Source organism: Camellia sinensis, chromosome 8 (assembly GCF_055761805.1).
Source record: "Camellia sinensis isolate YWXY chromosome 8, ASM5576180v1, whole genome shotgun sequence".
Taxonomy (NCBI): Eukaryota; Viridiplantae; Streptophyta; class Magnoliopsida; order Ericales; family Theaceae; genus Camellia; species Camellia sinensis.
The window spans coordinates 53,517,267-53,523,266 of record NC_138968.1 but is presented as its reverse complement, the minus strand read 5'-3'; positions in this window follow the sequence as shown (position 1 = coordinate 53,523,266).

Sequence of the window (6,000 nt, the reverse complement as noted above, 5' to 3'; positions counted from 1 at the left end):
CCACAAAAATTTGATTTTTGAAAATACCCTCAAAATTAATTTTGTAACTACTAAAAAACTTGCAACCTCTCTATAATCTTCTATATTATATATGTGAAGGCATAACTTGGCATGCATGGATGTCACAGAAATTCAGTTTCTGAAAAAGCCCTCAAGAGCAATTTTGTAACTGCCAACTTGCAGCCTCTCATCTATCTATCTATCTAAAATATATATAAAGCAAAAGCTTAAGTTGGTGTTGACGCAAAATTTTAATTTTCGAAAATGTTCTTGTACCTTATAAAAAATACAAAATTATACTTGAAACCAAGACATTTGGTTTGGTAAATAAGACTCTTACCACTTGAGTTGCACACAATATATGTACTTATACATCAAAATCAAAATTTATAAATTTCAAATTTAACAACACATTTATCAAGTGAGCAGACACCACTAATATATATTAAGGTCAAGTTTGGCATACCTCAAATAATCCATCTTTTTATCTTTTTTTCATCACATCACCTCTCTACTTTTCTGTATATCTTTTCGTAAAAAGATAAAAAATACATTTATTTAGGTCATTCCAAACAACCCCTAATAATTGGACTAATCTGGCCCAGGTTCAAGAATTATTCTTTAAGTTGAGATGATTTAATAAATTGACTTAAAAAATAGTCCAATCCAATCATATTTTCAAATATCAAATTCAAACTTCAAATCTTGTTTTTTTTGAGTGAGAGGGGATTATTAGTACACTGAGAATACTACTAATATGATAGTATTAGAGCGTCTCTAATGCTGTTAGGTAATGTGTGTATATATATATGGAAAATGATTTGGAGCCCTAAAAATACCCCTTAATCCTCTTAATTTCTAATTTGGGCAACTTTTTCCTTTTTTTTTTTTTTTTTTACTTGATATGGAAATTAGGGGGTTAAGGGGGTATTTTTAGGGGATGTAGCAAGGCCCTATATATATATATATATATATATATATTATTTTGCCTAACCACCATTTCATATTTTCACTCTAACTTTGCTTTTTTATTTTAGCTATCATCTGAATACGTCACTTATGGAAGGTCATATTAGCAATAAAGATGAAAAGAAAGGATCATAAGAGTCAAATAAATTTCACATAACCTTTAAAGGATCACTACATTTAACTAGTGAATCTATACTATATATTAAGCAAAAGGAAGTTTTTAACCCCGAAGGCCTGTGGGAGTTTTAATATCCCAATCTGAATTTTCTAATTTTTTTTTTAAAAATCAGCATTTATTGATTTGGTCACAATTCCCTGATCAATATTTATTAACTTTTTTCAATCCATGTGTCTTTCCACATGCCTGCATTTATTGATTTGGTCAAGATCTCCTGATTAGCATTTAAAATCCCTCCATACAAATAATTATAGATACAATCCGTGTATAGTTACTGCAGTACCTTTTTCAACTTCTCTTATACACTATGGTTAATGATAAGATTTCTAAATTATTTTTATAAAAAATCTTTAAAAAAATTATATATTAAAAAAAATCTAAAACAAATATAAATATCTATAATTATCCCGTGCATAGCACGGGTGATAGGCCAGTATGAATTATGACAAAATGACTAATCATATATCTAGTGCATTAAAATTGGAAGAAAAAAAAATAAAAATTGTACTAACTAATACGCATTATATGCTTAGTGGGTTGGAAGTGCATTTCGATTGGAGATATAAAATAAATTGTAATTATTTATGCATTACATAATAATATTAGTTGGTCGAGATTTTTATGAAAGGGTATGGTTTCTGTCCAGTCCGGGATCGAACTGGACCCTGCTGTTGGGCCCGTGGGGCCCCATCACGGGTCCCGTTTTGATAATCTGAACTGTTCAATATGTAGAACTCGTCGAGTATTATATGTCTGTAAAAAATCACGTTGATCGGATATCGATAGCTATATGATCAAATCAGTTTCGTATTAAAAAAATTGGACGGTGAATAAATTAACGGTTGACAAAAAAACTGTTTTGATCACATAGCTATCGATATCCGAGCAATGTGATTTTTTACAGACATATAGTACTCGACGATTTCTACACATTGAACGGTTCAGATCACTGCAAAAATTTTTTTTTTTTGCGACGGTAAACGGCCGTCGCAAATGCTCCCGGAAGCCGTCGCTAATGCCTTTTGCGACGGTAATGTGTCTTTTTGCGACGGTAAGGGGGGGTCGCGACAGATGGGGTTGCAAAAGACCTTTCGCGACGGTAAGTACCGTCGCCATTAGTTTCTGCGACGGTAAGGTGTGTTTTTTGCGACGGCATTTTTCCCGTCGCAAATAATGGGGAAAAAATCACTTTTCGCGACGGCACGTAATTCCCGTCGCTAAAAGTGAGTATTTGAGACGGGAACATTACCGTCGTTAAAGGCTCTGGCATCTTATAAGTATTGGCGACGGCACGGTTTACCGTCGCTAAAGGTGTCCTGTACATTCAATAAGACAGCTTTTGCGACTGTGTTGGTACCATCGCAAAAGCCTATTAATGGTTTTTGCGACAGGTTCTTCTCCCGTCTCAAAAAATTAAAAAAAAAAAAAACCCTGCTGATAAATTATTAAAAAAATTAAAATAACCTGTATTAGATAAAAAATAAGTATAAAAAATTGAAAAATTACAGAATAATATAAATACGTACATAAACAAAAATTGACAAATAATGAAAATTAATAATATTGTTCCATTCATAGCAATACATAAATAAAAATTCATAACAATAAAAATTATGCCACTACATAACGTCGCATAATACATACATAATGTTGCTCCCAAATTTAAATAACATAAATCAAAATCAAAATCAAAAGTTTTCGTCTTCATTCGTTCGTGGGTTACAAAAACAAAAATTAGTCATAATCTTGATACGCCCGCATTCCAGAAAAAGCCAACTGCTACTCAGGAAATATCTGAAAAAAACAAAATAAAAATAATTAAAAACCATATAATGTGTTAATATTTTAATTATAGAAAAATATAAAAAAAAAATGACTACTATATAATTAGAAAGATAGTTTAGTAAATAATTTTGACTGGACCGAAATCCCGCTCTAACTCCCAAACCGGGAACCCGATTCGAGCCCCGTCTTCTCTCACAAGTCTCTCGTGCCTAGGTGGTCGTGTGTGCCAAGTTTCGTGCTAAACCGACGCCGTTTGGTGATTTTGGGGCGTTAACGCCTCGAATTCAAGTTTCTTAAAGAAGTAGTTTGCCTAAAGTCAAATCCGACTCTAACTCCCAAACCGGGAACCCGATTCGAGCCTCGTCTTCTCCCACAAGTCTCTCGTGCCTAGGCGGTCGTGTGTGCCAAGTTTCGTGCTAAACCGACGCCGTTTGGTGATTTTGGGGCGTTAACTCCTCAAATTCAAGTTTCTTAAGGAAGTAATTTGCCTAAAGTGAAATCCGGCTCTAACTCCCAAACCGGGAACCCGATTCGAGCCCCGTCTTCTCCCACAAGTCTCTCGTGCCTAGGCGGTCGTGTGTGCCAAGTTTCGTGCTAAACCGATGCCGTTTGGTGATTTTGGGGCGTTAACGCCTCGAAAAGAAGTTTCTTAAAGAAGTAGTTTGCCTAAAGTGAAATCCGACTCTAACTCCCAAACCGGGAACCCGATTCGAGCCCCGTCCTCTCCCACAAGTCTCTCATGCCTAGGCGGTCGTGTGTGCCAAGTTTCGTGCTAAACCGACGCCGTTTGGTGATTTTGGGGCGTTAACGCCTCGAAAAGAAGTTTCTTAAAGAAGTAGTTTGCCTAAAGTGAAATCCGACTCTAACTCCCAAACCGGGAACTCGATTCGAGCCCCGTCTTCTCCCACAAGTCTCTCGTGCCTAGGCAGTCGTGTGTGCCAAGTTTCGTGCTAAACCGACGCCGTTTGGTGATTTTGGGGCGTTAACTCCTCAAATTCAAGTTTCTTAAGGAAGTAATTTGCCTAAAGTGAAATCCGGCTCTAACTCCCAAACCGGGAACCCGATTCGAGCCCCGTCTTCTCCCACAAGTCTCTCGTGCCTAGGCGGTCGTGTGTGCCAAGTTTCGTGCTAAACCGACGCCGTTTGGTGATTTTGGGGCGTTAACGCCTCGAAAAGAAGTTTCTTAAAGAAGTAGTTTGCCTAAAGTGAAATCTGACTCTAACTCCCAAACCGGGAACCCGATTCGAGCCCCGTCTTCTCCCACAAGTCTCTCGTGCCTAGGCGGTCATGTGTGCCAAGTTTCGTGCTAAACCGACGCCGTTTGGTGATTTTGGGGCGTTAACGCCTCGAAAAGAAGTTTCTTAAAGAAGTAGTTTGCCTAAAGTGAAATCCGACTCTAACTCCCAAACCGGGAACCCGATTCGAGCCCCGTCCTCTCCCACAAGTCTCTCGTGCCTAGGCGGTCGTGTGTGCCAAGTTTCGTGCTAAACCGACGCCGTTTGGTGATTTTGGGGCGTTAACGCCTCGAAAAGAAGTTTCTTAAAGAAGTAGTTTGCCTAAAGTGAAATCCGACTCTAACTCCCAAACCGGGAACTCGATTCGAGCCCCGTCTTCTCCCACAAGTCTCTCGTGCCTAGGCAGTCGTGTGTGCCAAGTTTTGTGCTAAACCGACGCCGTTTGGTGATTTTGGGGCGTTAACTCCTCAAATTCAAGTTTCTTAAGGAAGTAATTTGCCTAAAGTGAAATCCGGCTCTAACTCCCAAACCGGGAACCCGATTCGAGCCCCGTCTTCTCCCACAAGTCTCTCGTGCCTAGGCGGTCGTGTGTGCCAAGTTTCATGCTAAACCGACGCCGTTTGGTGATTTTGGGGCGTTAACGCCTCGAAAAGAAGTTTATTAAAGAAGTAGTTTGCCTAAAGTGAAATCTGACTCTAACTCCCAAACCGGGAACCCGATTCGAGCCCTGTCTTCTCCCACAAGTCTCTCGTGCCTAGGCGGTCGTGTGTGCCAAGTTTCGTGCTAAACCGACGCCGTTTGGTGATTTTGGGGCGTTAACGCCTCGAAAAGAAGTTTCTTAAAGAAGTAGTTTGCCTAAAGTGAAATCCGACTCTAACTCCCAAACCGGGAACCCGATTCGAGCCCCGTCTTCTCCCACAAGTCTCTCGTGCCTAGGCGGTCGTGTGTGCCAAGTTTCATGCTAAACCGACGCCGTTTGGTGATTTTGGGGCGTTAACTCCTCAAATTCAAGTTTCTTAAGGAAGTAATTTGCCTAAAGTGAAATCCGGCTCTAACTCCCAAACTGGGAACCCGATTCGAGCCCCGTCTTCTCCCACAAGTCTCTCGTGCCTAGGCGGTCGTGTGTGCCAAGTTTCGTGCTAAACTGACGCCGTTTGGTGATTTTGGGGCGTTAACGCCTCGAAAAGAAGTTTCTTAAAGAAGTAGTTTGCCTAAAGTGAAATCCGACTCTAACTCCCAAACCGGGAACCCGATTCGAGCCCCATCTTCTCCCACAAGTCTCTCGTGCCTAGGCGGTCGTGTGTGCCAAGTTTCGTGCTAAACCGACGCCGTTTGGTGATTTTGGGGCGTTAACGCCTCGAAAAGAAGTTTCTTAAAGAAGTAGTTTGCCTAAAGTGAAATCCGACTCTAACTCCCAAACCGGGAACCCGATTCGAGCCCCGTCTTCTCCCACAAGTCTCTCGTGCCTAGACGGTCGTGTGTGCCAAGTTTCGTGCTAAACCGATACCGTTTGGTGATTTTGGGGCGTTAACGCCTCGAATTCAAGTTTCTTAAAGAAGTAGTTTGCCTAAAGTGAAATCCGACTCTAACTCCCAAACCGGGAACCCGATTCGAGCCCCGTCTTCTCCCACAAGTCTCTCGTGCCTAGGCGGTCGTGTGTGCCAAGTTTCGTGCTAAACCGACGCCGTTTGGTAATTTTGGGGCGTTAACTCCTCAAATTCAAGTTTCTTAAGGAAGTAGTTTTCCTAAAGTGAAATCCGGCTCTAACTCCCAAACCGGGAACCCGATTCGAGCCCCGTCTTCTCCCACAAGTCTCTCGTGCCTAGGCGGTCG